The sequence below is a fragment of the Vanessa cardui genome, chromosome 1 (assembly GCF_905220365.1).
Source record: "Vanessa cardui chromosome 1, ilVanCard2.1, whole genome shotgun sequence".
Classification (NCBI taxonomy): domain Eukaryota; kingdom Metazoa; phylum Arthropoda; class Insecta; order Lepidoptera; family Nymphalidae; genus Vanessa; species Vanessa cardui.
Window position 1 is genome coordinate 8,561,289 of NC_061123.1, and position 17,532 is coordinate 8,578,820.

At 30.6% G+C, this 17,532-nt stretch overlaps 1 protein-coding gene across 12 annotated transcripts in view; it reads right to left on the reverse strand.

Moving 5' to 3' along the window:
- Positions 1-17,532, reverse strand: part of LOC124533731 (protein lin-10-like) — a 125,847-nt gene that overhangs the window by 30,063 nt on the left and 78,252 nt on the right. The gene's annotated exons all lie outside the window — the stretch shown is intronic.

The following is a 17,532-nucleotide window of genomic DNA, read 5'->3' on the forward strand; positions in this document are numbered from 1 at the left end:
GCCAAAAAAATAACTAAATATTCGTGTATTATGTCTAATTACTTTTTTGTTCCATTTGCTGTCGAAACGCTTGGCCCTTGGAGTAGTGGTGCAAAAAGCTTCATCAAAAGTATAACACCTCGCCTCAATGCCTCCACTGGTGACAGGAGGGCTGGTTCGTTTTTTGCCCAGAGGATCGGAATTGCGATTCAACGGGGAAATGCTGCTAGCATTCTTGCCACCATTCCACGCGGTCAAGATTTATACAGTAACTAGTTTTAGTTCATATTTGTATATATATATATTTAAGCTTTTAATATTGTTAATTCTTATGTTAATAAAGAGTAATAGTAAACATTTATTTTGATGAAATAAATACAGTTAGTAAATTTGATATCACGTTCTATCCGTACTTTTACACGTGTTAATTTCATACGAAAAGTGAATTAACACAATTTTTATTATTTCCTGTAAACTATAAAATTTTCAGAAATAAAAACATACCTTAATAGTTTTGCGTTATGATGTATCATAAGGATGAAAACAATGGTCTAAACGATGTGTCCAAGATTTTTTAAGGTTTTTATTAGGTAGTAGGTATAAGGTCTTGACCACCACGGTAGCATGCGTAAGCGATCCCGTGGCGCCCGTCGAAAGACAAAGAGGGTACAGCTGGGTTTTTAGTAGGTGAACCCAGTGGACCTGGGCGCATTCGGCGTCTAGGGAATCGGGGAGTCCCACACACCCACCACTTTCCACGTGGGGGAAGCGCGTAACGCGTTTTTCTAGCGAGAAAAAAAATGTACATATAAGGTCTTGTTTTATTCGTACTTGTTATTGCCAAAATAGTAACGTAACCGTATCATCTTAAATGTCAACACGAGATGTTGCTTCACTCGTCAGCCCATTGTAATGATCGTCTCGACCACCCTTCAAACATGAAGCAATATAAAATTTTATTGTTTTGTGGTAAAATACAACAAACAAGCAATTTTGTTTCCTGTATTCCATAAAATAAAATTTTTAACGTTACTATAATTATGTACATTACTTAAACTTTTTTTTAAATATATTTTGAGTGTCCAGAGCTGGCGCACGACGCGTCGGTAATTATGACTCCATAACGCCAACGCCACAGCTAAAATGTTTGCAGACAAACAAAATGATAATGGATTATGAGTCATACCATTTACATATGCGCATATAAAGTTCTAGAGATAATTATTGAATGTATGAAATAAATGTATTCGAATTTAAACTAACGTAATTAATTATGTTGTATGTAAGTATGTAATCTCCGTTTTCGCTGTAAACAAGGACTCTCTTAAGAATGATTTAAGATTATTAAACGGCTCTGCTTCAATACCGGATGATACACGATATATGATTAAAAATAATATTTACCTATAGAATATGAGTATATAGATAAAAGATTGAAAAATAAGCTAATGTATTTTAATGATTTTGAGGTCTATTCTGATATTTTAATGAAATAATGCTTTCAGTTTATACGTTTTCTAATTATAAAATATATATTCACTATTTATTTGTAAATAAATAAAGCATTCATATCTATACAATGATAATTAAGTACCTACTAACTACAGAATAAATATTACTAAAAATATATAGAGGTTATAAGAAAAAATCATATTTAGATTTATTTATAAACATAAAAATAATAATCACCACAACAGTTTACTTTCGTATCTTTATTATATGTACGATGTAATATCCTTAATAATGAAATCTGTAAAACTTTTTCAAACTTCCACCATTTTCAGTAAATTCATATAATACTCGACTTATAACTTCATAGCGCTGATGCGGACCCGTCTAAAATGTTTGCATGCAAACAATGTTCCTGTGCTCTCGGGCTAGCACTTCATTTGCATAATATGAACATAACGAACGTATTGCTTTATTTAAATATATATCTATTGCATAAAAAAATACCCCACTTTAGTACGCTACTAACCAGGCAATTATTAAAGCTACAGAAAATAAGTGAACTATAAAAAGTAATAAAAAAAATAATGGCATCCCTTTGAATTGTTCTCACTAGGCTACTTTTTCTTGGGGATATAAAACCAACGCGATTCATAAAATAAATACTCAGACCAAAAACAAGGATTGTGCGATCTATACTCTGTACTAATATTTGTCATCATCGGAGATAGCGGCTGATAATAATAAATGTACACAAAGAAAAACACGTTACGTAAAAGTGATTTATTGCAAAACGAAAAATATATACTGTGCAAACACAAAATATATAAAGTAGGATTGACGCTGAAAGCATTACCTATCAGACAATTTTCTCCTTAGGATGTTCAGGAATGGCCGTGTAGTTCTAGCTACTTCATTAGATAAGCGTGCGTAAAAAAAAGAAAAGGTATTTTAAAGAAAAACAGTGTAACCAACCAATGAGAAGACTTTTGTGGTGAATAACTAAAAACTAATGGCCAATATAAATAAAACATATACAGAAATGCAGAGTGTTTCGGAGAAGATTTTATTATAAGATATTATTTTATAAATGACGGCGCTTCGCAATTCCAACCGCTTTCGATTTAGATTGTAGACGTAACAGGCGTGAATTTCATGTTCTTGTTGATAAAAAAGACAAATTCTGCAAAATCCTATATGCAATATGTATAAAATGCAATACGTAAAAAAATGACCGAGTAATATCATCTATAAATAACGATTTGTTATTTTTATTTTACTCAATACAATAATTGAATGATACACATACATCTCGTAAACATGAATTCAAATTAAAAAATCCACTCTTGATTGTAAACATTGCACACATCGTGCCTTTACGTACGGGATTGTCTCCTGTTTATTGCTTCATTTCAGAAGGGTTTTAAAGCAGATAAGTGCTGTAAGTGAGGCCGTATTAGCGCATGTACACACACGGGAGCCGTAACGAACGCAGCGTTCGTCCTTTTACTTTAATACCTTCGCTTCGTGTGATTATCTTTTTAATTCACTGATAATATTCACTGTAAATCTGGTGTATGAAGCAATAATCTTTTAAAGAAAATGTTTAAGTGACGTATAAAAAGATGAAAAAAGTACAACTTTAAAGTAGGTGGTTATTTACGTAATATGAGAAATATAGTAGTATATAGAATCATGAATAATTTTAATTTTGTACTTGTATTTGTCTAATATTCAGCAAAATATTGTTTGTTTTAAGGATATGTTTTCAGAGCTAATTCTATATCATTGCTTTGCCACGATAACAACTGGATTGTTAATTGAAATGAAAGAACTTCACGATATTATTACGTATATACGATTCCGTTTAGGCATTCGACTATGATCGATACAAAAATATTCAAACACATATTCATGATAGTAAAATTATTGTTTTGATATCAACCACCAATACGAAACAATGCCGTATTTAATGTACATGCAGACTTTTAAAATATTGTACGCAGAATTAATCCACAGCAGTACAATCAATTTCAATATAGATTAAAATTGATTGTACTGTAACACATTTCATTATTCATAATAGTTCTATTACTCAATAGAGACACTAGAGTTGCTTGACCCGACGACGCCAGCAGAAATTGATTATACATTATCTGTCTGAGCAACGGCGGCTAATGATAGAGTAAAAGTACGGAAACCGATCAATCGCTTTTTATATACGTATAAAACAGCTGACTACGAAATGTATACAATATTACTTTTAGCAAGTATTCTTAAATGTAGAACACTTCTGTCGCGAAATTTTATTAACAATCAACTCTGCGACTCATTATTAAAACAATTTCGCCATAATATGTACCTACATAACAATTATATTGGTTTTAATGCAACTTAACCTAGAACCATCAAACCTTATTCCGATAAATAATTAAAACTTCATCACATATTGACATGCGATGCGGATAGTGTTTTATAACTTGTTTTCCGATTAACTCTTATTATAAATTATTAATAATAACTGACACAATAATATTTATTTATGAATATTCTATAACATTAATACTGACGAGATTGGTATGGCTTTTTTTAAATTTGATTTTGATCGGTTAATAGCTCTTGTAATCCGGTTTTTTAATGGCTTTTGTCGAAAAACTTCATCACACTGCGTTGATCTAGATGATAGATTAGCTGGTATGTTAGTGCTGTCTGAATGTTACGTATTCTCACAAGTATGTTTCTTCTCCAGTTATACGATATGATTCAATTATAACCGCAAATTAACCGCATTTGACATTTTAATAACAAATACTTGTATTCAACAATTATAATCTATTTTCAATCAATAGTGTTATTTTATTTTTAAATAAAAAAATACTAATTGTTAACTTAATTTTGCTCTATGGAATCAGATTTAATTATTATAAAATAACAGGCTTAATTGGCAAGGCTATGTGCAATCTCGTCTGAGTACCCGACGGGCCTGTACATTAGGGGGGTACCTACCACCCACTCATCATATATTCTGCCGTCAAACAGCAATACGTATGTGGTGGAGGTATTGTTGAGCTCCGGTTTGAAGGGCAAATGTGCCAGTGTAATTACAGGAACAAGGAGCATAACGTCTTAAATCCCAAGGTTGGTGGGACATTGATTATATGAGGAATAGTTATTGTTTCTTACAATAAAAATGTCCATGGACGGTGCTGATCATTTACCATCAAATAGCCGATATGACCGATACCAGCCAACTGACACTATAAACTTTGTTTTTTTTTTATTTGTCACCCTAAATGTGTACGAAATTTTAGTCTAAAAGATCCAAGTAATTTTCTATTAATGTAAACTGATTAAAAATAAAAACGAGACCTAGAATTCAAATTATACGAGTATACCTCATAAATATTTAAATAATAATATAAGTATATAATATAATCCATGCATTAGCATTTACATTAAAAGTTTATATTTATTATTGATCATGTAAATATTTCTCAAGAAGAATACCGCAGACCGCGAAAGGTATTTAATAGCGAAAGGGTCTGGAGTATACTCTAACGCAAACCACAATCCGACGACCGCACCCGTGCCGCGGTACAAGGTTCTAATCCGGATATTAAAATACTTAACGGAAGCTGTATTATGTAAGACCGACTAGCACCGCCAGAGAAAAGATTCTGCTTTGTCGGTATTTATGATTCGACGAGATTATATTATTTTATAAGCGACTAATTCTCGTCTATTCCTATGTGTCGTTAATTCATATTGTTAAACATTTATAAACTTTGTATATTTATTTCGCTTTGACAACAAAATCTAAGTGAAGAGTTTCAATAGTCGTACCTATGTACAACAACGTAACCATGAAGTGTTAATATATATTTTTAGTTTAATTCACCCTTTGAAAGTCTCCGATAACTTAATAACACAAACCCCAAAAAATATCGTATACATCAAATAAGCCAACTAAAACTAGTCATTTACGAAAAAATATACCTAAATAAAAAATTAGAATAGGGATCTTATTAATTTATAAAGTTTTCTCAAATTCGAAATCATATACCGTCTATTTGTTAAGGCGTGTAAAATCGTAATGTGAAAGAATCCTCGGAATCGTTATTAAATACCAGCAATCACCATATTGTCTTGTCATTCTAAAAAAATAAAATAAACTCAATGATGACAACCGGCTACAGAATAATATACATGATTCGCTTCTTCGATTTTGTATGTTATCCTTGCGCCAAGCACAGCGCATTCAAAATAGTGTTGCTATGCTCTTTATTTCTATATTATCCCGATTTAATAAAAGTGAAGTTAATAAAATAATCACACAGTAATCCGCTTTAAAGTGCTGAAAGTGTACGTGAAGGGAATATCTAGCAGTGCGTTGAAGTGATTAGTTTCTCCTAGCTGGAATTCTGCATTCTGCGAGTTTTGCCTACAGATCAGCCCGCCACATTCGATAAAAATTTTAGAGATATAACAATAAATTCCGGACTGACTTTATGTACGTGACTGTATCTTATAAATGCAATCAAAGCAAATGTTCGTTATCACCATGAAATTTGCCAAATATAAATGACAATAATGTCGCTTACTTTTCACTTCACGTGATGAAAATTGTAATTTTGTTGCAAAATAAAACAAAACGGGAAATTATTTTGCCGGTTACGAGCTAGAAGTATATATATTATTAACAGACAACTATTACTCGTCCAATCCCGACCTAACCAAACATCGCATTTCGTTTTGGTTTACTCGTCGAGAAGAAAGTTCGAGCGTAGTGGGCACTATTTTGTAGTATGCGGTAAAACAGAATGCATTTGGCACGATTTTACGTTTGTTCAACGGAGTCTGACATTTTTAGTATTCGAAATGTGTTGGTTTTATGTAATATTTAAGTTATTTACGTCGACTCTTATACTTCGCCAACTGCAGCCCGTCAGTAACATGTAGTTTGTTCAATCCCTAATGAGGAATTGATAAAAATGTCGCAACAACGATGCCTTCGTCATCCTAGGTCCTAACTTTGCAATTTTTTTTTTGTAATATGTTGTTTCATTGATAATTATTTTTAAAGTACCTGCTTTATTCTTATGTTGGTTCGCATAAATACTCAAAGAAAAAGATCAGTTTTATTGCTTAATTTATTTATTATATATCGTCCAAAAAAAAAACCCATACCAACTCATTAAATATTAAATAACAAGACTTAAAATTACATGTCATTTTTTCCATAAATGCGTTTGTTACTTATTTTTAAAATATTATTTTCGAGTGTCCTTATATTTAACTGTATTTTATTTTCTATCTCATCTCTCTCAAATTATTTATGAATATTAAATCTTTGCCCAATATTATTACATACCAATATAATACCTTATATAAAACAATAAACAAGGTAATATAATACAAAAACATACGATGAAATAAGGTTTAAATATAATAGGTATTCGTGTCCACGGCTCATTATTTAACAATGAATAATAACAAACGAAGATTATAATATTCCGTTGCTGAATACTGAAGCAGCAATACCGTATCTGATGCACTAAACTACGATCAACTTTAATCATAACTTTCAGCTCGTAGATCAAAGTAAATTGTAAAAAGAAAAGACAAAATTCAAATAGAAACGAATGTTTTACGAGAAGCCTTCTGAATGTGCATATTTATTTAAACCGTTCGGTGTTCAAAGACATGCTTTTACAGCGATAAAAAACTGTGATGAGAACACGTCGAGTGCATTTTTACAAGAATCCTTATTCCTTATACTTAATAAATTTAAGCTTTTAAATTTTAAATTATTCTTCAAAACGATTACTCTATAAAGGACAGACTGAACGACTAACTATTTAGTCCGTCTAATAAATCTAGAATTCCACAAGAGCCAATAACATTTCCTATTTACAAAATAAGTCGTCGTCGTAGAGTCCAATGAAAGCTTTCATTGTCAGCAATAAATTATCAAAATCAATAACAAGAACACAGTAAAGATACGATTAACAAAACAAAAGAACTTCTATTAATTTAGGTAGCGAAACGTTCTGTTTTTTTAAGAAGGGAGATAAAAATTCTACATCTTACTAAATTGAACTGCTGGTTGTTACTACTCGACCATTAAAAATAATACATTAAATTGCACAACTGTTTACACGTTAGAATTTTGACATTAAATTAAACATATCGTATTGTTGCCACACCATAAATGTAGAAATATACGCCATTGTTAAAGAAGTACAAGTATAAAATAAACAATCTTTTAAATTTTCTAAATCAAAGCATACTCCACTTTTGTAGGCTTTATAACAGTCACTTTTCCACTTTAGAAAATAAAATTGTAACTATGTCAATATGCTACACAAACAAGAAACTAATAATAATTGCCAATCCAATAACGGTGCATGAAGGATGTTCAGCAAATTTGATAGAAATTAATAACATCACAGCAACAAATAAGCGAGTATCGTCCTCGACCCGCCAGAGAGCGCTTGACCCACCAGCTCGAATATATTAATTTGTAGTGAAGTTGATGCAGTTAGTGTTGCTTTTGGACAATTTCACATTTGTAACGCTGCTTTTGGTTATATAAGAATAATTTTATTTTAATACAGACTATTAAATACTGGATCATATCAATGACCTTACAAATCATCTCTTGAGGTATAGAACTGATATTTAAAATAAACCATAATGAATATTGCAAACACTTTGACAAACTGTTCTAAAACTACAATCATTACTTAAACTTGACTCGACTGTTACACATATATATTTGTATTAAGTAAATATTTTAAATTAAGTCTCAAAAGCAAATAGTCCTATAGACACAGGTCAAACAATACACAATACACACACTTTATCCCTACACGGTATCACCGGATGCGCGTAGCGGGTCCATTCATTTCACCTTACAGTGGGGGCGACCCGCTTAGCTGGTGCTTTGTGATATACAAGACAACATCGCTAAAAGACTATGAGCATGGAGGTAGTAGTGAATGCGAGGTCCACTCATTATATTTAAAGTGTCAGCGGTCAGTATAGCGGGTACTTTGCGATTTATAATCCAGCACCGGAACAATGTTCGGGATCTATGTAATATATAAATGCTTTATAAAATAAGTTTGCACCCTACTAAAATGATGTTTATAAATAATCAATAGTAGTAAAACTGGCTCAGTCACCTTTGAAACCAGAACACAACAATAATGAGCATAACTCTTTGTAAGTTTACCCAGGCGGGCTTGCACAAAACTACCAAATTAATTTTATTGTATGAATAATAATACAATCTAATAGCTGTTAATTTGTAAAATAAAACTGAAGTTTGGTTCTAAATTAAAACTCAAAGCGTCAAATCTGCAATATTTCAGCTAAAATAGTTCGATAGAAATGTTTAAGAGTTTAGGTAATAAATTTGTCCTACGCATCTCTTTAAAGTAACTCTCCTTTAAAACTGTCATTAAAATAATACATCAAAATGGTCAAGAAATGTCTATATTTACGTAAATACACAATATGAATAGTTATCTGTCCATACAAACAAAGTCGCGTCCATAAGTCATGGAACATATCCGGGATGTTACTTTATTGATAACAGTCACATTTCCCGTTATTTCCGGGAAACTAGAATGCTTAAAGGTTAGACCACTATAATACAATACTTGTTGTTGATATGTCCTTGACTTTGTTTCACAGATGTTTAATCTTTAAGTTGATTGTGAACTCTATAACAATATTTAATAATATTTGTTTCTATTAATCAATTCAGTATGTTTTTTTCCGTTTATTTCTAAATCAAAGTGCACATGTTTTTACTTGTATTATAAAGGTAAGTTTGGTAATGGTTACTAGTATGTTTGCAGTTATAGCAGTTTACATAATATATTACAATAATTTTTTGATCAATGGTATGTTTTCAAAGTAGTTTTGTGTATAATTTATCTTTAACGTAACCAGTAATGGCTTGCTTATAAGACTGAGTACCACGAGGTCCATATCCCGAATCGAGAATATAAATGCTCAGTCCTAAGTTGAAATCAGATAAAGCCATTGCTATCATAATCGTAGCCTCATCAGGCGTCATAGTAACAATATTACACGGTTAAAAACCTTACAAGACTTATTTTTTCATTTACATTTTTACAAATCTCAGCTATCTCAAAGATAATGTATTAGGAATTAATACTGACATTTCATCATGACAGTATCTAGGCGTATTGAAAGGCGCAACGCGGGGACACAAATTGCACCGGCGCCGAGTGAATCCACTTGACTCCTCATTGCAGAGGCGACGTTGTAAATGAAGTACCATACTCGCTTCGCCTCTTATTTTAAACCTTTTATTGCGAGTAGCGTTCCGTTAAAGTACTTTTGACATGTTTTATCTATAACATATCTGTTTGTCTGCTACTTTTAAAGTATTCAATTGCAATTTCATATGCTGATTACATTCTTATTTATATTATAATGATTTAGTGAAAACTACGAAAGAAAACATATTATTGATATTATTATTCTTTTTTTTATTGGATCACGATCTGTCTTTGTTATAATATCCAATATTTATTTTATTTATACATTTTAATCATATGTATTGGACTATTTGAATTTTTAAATATTTGCTTAACAAAACACTTATAAGTATCCTAAATAAATCACAAGACATAGCAAATTATTTTAATTTTAATGGTAGCTAATATATAGCTAAAACCATTTTCAAATTTTAATTACTTACAATGCACTAAGAGCAGGGTTAACTTGCTAATGAAAAATAAATCATGAATGATATTCCCTTTACTACATAACTAAGGTTCTCACTATTATCTAGTGTAAGCTCGTAGCAGCGATGTAAGCTATGTAGATTGTAGATGCGAAAGCCGATTACGATTGCTACATCATGTCTACACGACTCTACGAATAAAAATAAAAGTCACATGGTCTCATTCCTATAAGTATAATATTACTTTTAATTTTGAACTTAGAAATAATTACATTTTAATAAGACTTTAAATGCATTACAGTACAAATTATTCTGGTTGCTTCATTAATTATTATTTATGAAAGGACGTAATGTTAATAATATAGAGCCTTTCATTATTGTCATGTATATTTGAAAGCGACTAATAGCTGGCACTATTTACTTATAATTAAACTCGGTTGTTCCTAAGGGGGTTAAGCATGCACTGAGTTAAGCGCTTAGTTTTAGATATTCAGGTTAGAAATTTCATCTAAAGCATTTATTTTAATTTAGTATATGACTTTAATGGGAACGATGGACTAAATTTTTTACACTAATTACGCTCCTTATTTAGCTTTTATTGTAATGAATTTTAAAACGTCTCCAATTTAAATTAAATTAATTTTAGTTTATTGAGTATAAAGTTGGACTGATTGATGCTTTTCATGTAGTCGTGTGAATTTGATCTACGATATTACAATATAGAATACTTTCTTTAATGTTTCTTGGATCTGAGTAAATGCCTGAGTTCTATTAGAAACCGTTTTTTACTGACGTAATTACCCATTAGGTACAATCATAAATAACATTTTATTCATAAATTATTTATTGATACAAAAAAAAATCGATTAAAGGGTAAGTGAAAATCGATTACAAAAGCTAAATCGAAAATTGGGTCATTAAGTTTTTGACCATTCATTCATCAAAAGTAAAACAATCACAGAAACCTTAAAGCGATAGAATTTTTTGAGCATTAACAAACGAGATTCAACTTAAGTCGTTATTTTATTCGGTACTCTTGTCGGTCTTTTACATAAAAATACTCAAATAATAATATTTTTCGTAATATAAAACCCATGACGGATATTAAGTAGATACTAGCATTAGTGAAAAGCTTCGTTCGTAAAAATATTAAATATCACTCGTTATTTTGTTCGAACGATACAAAAACAAATTTAATATCTAGACATAGCTGGTCTAATGGTTAATTTAATACGTATATTAACGCCCCTGTATTAAACCCGAGTAAGGTCATTAAAAGGTAACTAAGTTTTTCTGTCAAAAAAAATATGAGGATCAGTCTGGAGCTTGCAATTTGACATTGTTTGCTCTCGTGCGTCGTGCCTGATTAAATTTACATCACCACGAAATGAATGTACATTGTATGTTGTACATAGTCATTCATTACAAATGCTTTCGACGGCGCCATAAATTGTTTAAACTGAAATTACTCTCACTATCTCAGACTGTTTCAATTCAAAGTAAAGGTTTAGCATTGAAATTAAACTTACGAGTAAATTTATGGACTTACATAATTATACGTAGCATATAATAACTGCTTCGATGGTCTGGCTGTTAACTGTTGGAGCCGTTTTATTTAATTCGACCCCGTGTCGGGAAAATTAGAATGGATTCGATTTTCTGTCAAGAAATTGTTCAGAATTACACAATTATATGTTTTACATTCTTTGGTATAAACTGTTTATTAAGTCAACGTAATCATAAAGAAAATTTAACACTGCCAAAACTTAAAGAAACACGAAATTTATTTATTTATTTGAGCACGCTAACAATATATATATTTAACACACTTACATAATTTCAGTAGTAGACAATCATGTTCTTAATATATACTCTATATCAATAACTAGCGTACATGACTTTCGCAAACAACTCGACACGGAACAATTATACATATATATTAAATTTATTTAATATAAAATTAGAAAAATTAAAACCTAATAGTAAATACCTAAATAGAAATTAAACAAGATAAAATTATTTAATTAAAATGATTGAAAAGTTTTCTTTTAAAAGCATTCAAGGAATCACTAAATATGTCAATGCCAGGTATATTTTTATTAATGGTGTTGTAATTCATGCATAACCTTGCGATAGGTGCTTGATTTCCCATTTGTGTTCTTGTTTTAGGAATATGCAATATATATTACGAATTTTGTTTCTTGGATATTTACTCGGAACCGAAAAAGATATACGCTCGACTAAGTTAGTACATTTAACACTGTTATGTAGAATTTTATATAAGAAACACAATTCGAGGACTGTTCGTCTGTCCCTCAGAGATATCATCCTAAACCATGTTAATCGCTGATTATATGGCTGCCTATGGGAGATGCCACTGGCTGAAAAAGCGAGACTTCTCGTGAAAGCACGCTGTATACTTTCAACTCGTTGAGAGTGGATATTAAAAGTGGGATTCCAAATAACACAAGCAAATTCCAGATAGCTGCGTACTAATGCATTATATAATATATTTTTTGTAGCTTGAGAGAAACCTTTGGTATTGCGCCTAATGAACCCGAGAGCACGAGCTGCTTTCGTAACTATTTTAGTGATATGACATGTGAAAGTTAATTTTTTATCAATAATGACTCCTAAATCCCTTATTTCAGTAACCTCTTGTAATATTTTATTACAAATAGAGTAACTAGACACAAGTGGTTTTTTCTTTCTAGTATATTTTATGAAAAAGCATTTGTTAACATTAAGAGTCATATTATTTTCATTACACCAGGTAGATATCCTGTTTAGATCTTCTTGAACCAGTAGGGCATCTCTGTTGTCATTAATAGTTCTATAAATTTTTAAATCGTCAGCAAATAATGAGCTTTTGCAATGCAATATTTCATTAGTGATGTCATTTATGAACACGAGAAATAATAGTGGCCCGAGATCCTTGTGGTACCCCAGATGTTGCATAGTACGTTTTTGATTCAAAACCATTGACAGCAACACATTGGGGTCGCATGTCTAGATAAGATTTAAACCATTTTAATAAAGATCCCTCTACTCCATAGTGCTTTAGTTTGTTTAGCAATAAGACATGGTCGACTTTATCAAATGCACTGCTAAAATCAGTATAAATTGCATCGATTTCTTGTCCCATATCAATAGCACGTGACAGGTCTGAAATAAAAACTGATAAATTGGTTTCGACAGAGAGACCTTTCCTGAAACCGTGCTGGGCACTTGTAAGAAAACGGCCAACATGGTTAGATATTATGGGATATACTAATTTTTCAAATAACTTGGAAAAACAAGAAAGAATTGATATGGGTCGATAGTTTTTTATTAAATTATTATATTAAATTAAATTTTTGAATAAAATTGAAAATGTCTCATAGTGACTACTTATTCTAATGCATAAAGTTAAAGAACATATTTTCAGCATTTCCTATCTAATATATAAAAAATAACTAACCAATATCCTATTTTCTTTATTTAATGTAACTGTTGGTATATTATAAGTTATTTTTATTAATTTCAGAGGGCGACAGGCGCGTTTTTTGCATTACAGTAGAGGCGGCAAGATCGATTGAGTTGATACTGACTGTATTAAAATATTTTTTTATATAACAAAAATTTTGTAAGATGAATTATTTACCCGTGCGTCGCATTGATTAATTGATAAACCTTCGGATCCGGTGTCTTAATCATTTCACTCATGGTAACTTAATCATTAATTAAAAATCAATTAGTTATGTTAAAAGGTCACCATTGAATATAGAGCGTTGTATTTCTGACCACCCTATGAATAATTAACCAATTTTCTACAAAGTCATGTTTGATATGTTAAGTACATAACTGAAAGTCATTAAACATAACATTTCATATACATATATACTAGACATGATTTAGTCATATACGCAACGTATGTCCACTTGTATTATATACAATAACATTCCTCTGCTGGTCTGAAGCACACTCTCTAAGTTTTAGAGCTTATTTCACGACGTTACTGTAATGCGTTTTCGTGAATACACAAACACACGTGATCCAGATTTTTACCCGACATATGCAGGCATTTTCACAAATGTTTCTTTCATCATTGAGACCGTACGAGATGAATTAAAAACACAAATTAATCACATGAAAAATCAATGGCGCTTACCCATATACGTATTAGCAATCTACAGGTCAAGCCATCTCGTATCTTAATGCGTTTAGGTAAATCAAACATGAAAATGTCAAAAAGGGCTTGGAGAAAATATATACTAGAATATTAAATATACTAAATTATCTTTGAGAGAGATTCATATTTGAATAAAAACCAAAAACAATAAACAACAACAAAATTAACAAAGATATATTATACAACCATGATGACTAGGTATACAGAATACATATATAGAAACTATTATTAATTACATCATCGTATTCATAATATCTGTGTAATATATACCAACAACATATGTGTAGGTAAATAACACTGTTAGAGAAACACGACAGCCTAATGAAATGTTTATCCCCAATAAACGTCCTCATTAAGAGTCCACATCATTAATAACGTTATTTTGTTCACAGACAAAGCAAAACATTGCCAGATAAGTAATAACCGATTACGTCATAAATTCTTTCGTGAATGTTGCCTTTCTTTTTGGCGATACAACGACGGATTTACTAACTCTTTCGCCACTGATTATTTTTTAATTTCTATCAAATCCAATAAACTTCTTAGCGAGTGCTGCAGAAAAGCTCATTAAGTAGTACTTGAGTAAAATGGGCTAAGACGTGCGAATCGAATTTCTGCTTTCATAAATAAAAGTAATTAACTTAATTACAAAGCGGAGTTTTGATCATCAACAATAAAAATCTTGTGTAATCTTAATCATAAATAATTATTAATACCGATTTTTATAGCTGTTTTAAATTTCAGTACGGCCAATGTATTTTTCTTTTACATACGAATGCCAGTATAATAAAAAACCAACCCACTGACTCGATGACTTTTATTGCCGTACCGAGAAAAATGTACTGACAAAGAAAACAATTTTCTTTAAATAAGTTAGGACATTAAAACACGAACGAATAGAATACACGGAGTATATACTTATCAAATCTTATAAAATACGAGGGTAACGCGTCGTTCGTACAAAATGTCCAATAAACATGAACGAGGCACAAAATTTACTTTGCATTACGACGCGCCTCTGCGCCCGATATTGTCTATACGCACAATAAATTTCTCAAAGGAGCCACGACACGTTAAATTACAAATCCCGAATACACCTATGACAAAATTTATGAAGCATTAATGTTTATACGTTTACATTATTAAATCACATATATTATATTTAATCATGTATTGTACAAATAGGTACCTAAACGTAAAATATATGGTACTAAAAAATTTAGTAATGTACAAAATACATCTCAAAAAATTATATATAAAATTGCAAAAAATAATACTTACTCGTACCTCACCGTTCAATTATTCTTTAGAAATAAAAACAACAATAAATATTTTTGAAATCTGAATATCAATGAAAATCCATTGTAATATGTTCGCAATCTATAAGAGAATATTCTGTAGTCATTTTCAATTCTCCTCTCGGTGCTCGCGATCCGAGAGATCGTAGCTGTAAGATATTGTGCAGAATATTCATATTTAACATACAAATAACGTGATACTTGGAGCTGAATACATGACAAAACATGTACATGTATTTTAATCACATAGCGTTATCATATTAACATGTATATTTGTGGTAAGTGATATGTTTTATTAATCCGTATTTTTATTCATTTTGTAAGGAATAACTATAAAACTTCGTCTCGAAAATAATGAAATTACATATTTTGAAGACTCAAAATACTTACTATTTAATTTGATAGTTACTTTCCATTCAGTTACAATTTATTGAATTTATATACACATTTATGTACAAAATAGGATTAGAGCGCGTGGTATTTAAACTGGAAGCTTCTATACGTACTATATACGTATAACCAACGTGTACGGTAACTTGAATTCTAATATTATAAACTATTACAATAACATCAGCTTTTTTCTGGGAGTATTTAATTTAACATATCTTATTTATGCCATATATATTATGGGTATCATGTATATAACATTTATTTTAAACACATACCCACAGGTTTAAATCGGATGAGGGAAAAAATAATGGGACAACCATTATTTTATTACTCCAGCCTCAGTTATACTTTTAAAATAAGAATCACGTTTTTGTCTAATAAAGTGTAAAAATCTTATTTCTTACTGGCGAGACTTGAAAATAGGATACACGAGTGAAAAGCGGAAGAAAGAGTAGGGGGGAATGGGTGGGATGACGTGTAGCTTGTGTCGTTGAGATGTGAATAATCCCTTCGAGTTATACAATGTACGTATAATGTAAGGAATTATACGAGACGAATGAATGACTTGAATTTAATTACATTTTTATTTATACGTGTCTGTGATACATATTAATGTATGTACCAGTACATATTTTATTGTCTATTTTAGGTGAGTTAGTAATTTATCTTAGCTTTACATATCGATATAACTGCATTAGGTATATATATAAAATAATTCTTGCACTGTAATCTGAGCGACATTTTAGAATTAAAAAAAATACATATAATATAATATATATTTATTTCGTTTTGTGTTTTATTCAGTTTCACTCACAATATACATATATCGTTTGCATATAGCAAACGATTACTTGATGTTGTTTAGATTTTATGCATTTAAGCTTCGTCCATCCAACTAAATTGAAACTTTATAAAGTGCTTGTTTACGCTTGCGTTAATTTTCTAACATAGTCACCACACAAAAAACAATTTTCTGTGATAATTCTATCAGATAAATGTTTCCAAAAAAACAATAATAATACATGTCGATCACGAGACATTAGCCAGTATTTCAAAATAGACATTTAAATCAATATATTATAATATTAATCAATCTTAATCTTAATTTAAAATAAAAACTCATTACAGGATATAATGCAGTCTTAGGAGAGGTCAAGAAACGGTTACTGTATAAGATTGAATAGATGAGCGCTTTACTGAGCTTGAGACTCAAGCCTTGAACATAATTCCTAGATTATTTTCGTGTAAGGTACATTACCTACGAGCTGAGAACGAAGTGTACTGTCGTTTGGGGTTGGTTTGTTGGCTTCATATTAAAAATACTTACCTGAAAATAAGAGAAAAATAACATAAGTTACACAACACTAAATATAATTCATAGTTTATTAAAATATAAAATACAGGCCTTGTATTAAGATTTTAAATTAATGTAAATAAATATCATTGGATTACATAGCCGATTTTAACACAATTCACTTAAACCGATTATACAAAAGAAAATTGTACATTTATAATTACTG